Consider the following 569-nt stretch of genomic DNA (forward strand, 5'->3'; position numbering starts at 1 on the left):
AGTAAACAATGACAGCCAGAGGCAGAGGATGCTCAGGAGGTCAAGGCACTGGCAATGGCCAGAGACACAAGGCCGAAGGAAGGAAATAAATCCTCTAATACACACACACACGCACACACACACTCACACGCACACACTCGCCCACACACACACACAAACATACCCACACAGGAACAGAATGGCATGTGCACGCTCACATACATGGTAAATAAGTAAATGTAATACAACTTTAAAAATGAACAGTGACAGCCAGTGGTGGTCACACCTGAAATCACTGCACGAGGGAGGCCAAGGCAGGGGGATGTTCAGTTCAAGGGCAGCCCTGACTGCCGAAGTGAGCTCAAGGCCAGCCTGGACGAGATGAGAATTTATTTCAGCCCCCTTTCCTTGGACAACATACCCCGGAAAGTGCTGAGAGCCATGCAGGGGACACTCTCTGGCCTTCCAGAAAAGGGAGGCCGCCTCAAGGAGCCTTGAGTGGTGGGTGCTGGCAGAGGAGGCAGGAGACACAGAGGGAACCTCCTAAGTCAGGCCCCGGACTCTGGGACCTGAGGCCAAAGAAGGGGCCA

This window comes from Psammomys obesus, unplaced genomic scaffold (genome assembly GCF_907164565.1).
Source record: "Psammomys obesus unplaced genomic scaffold, mPsaObe1.curated_primary_1811, whole genome shotgun sequence".
Taxonomy (NCBI): Eukaryota; Metazoa; Chordata; class Mammalia; order Rodentia; family Muridae; genus Psammomys; species Psammomys obesus.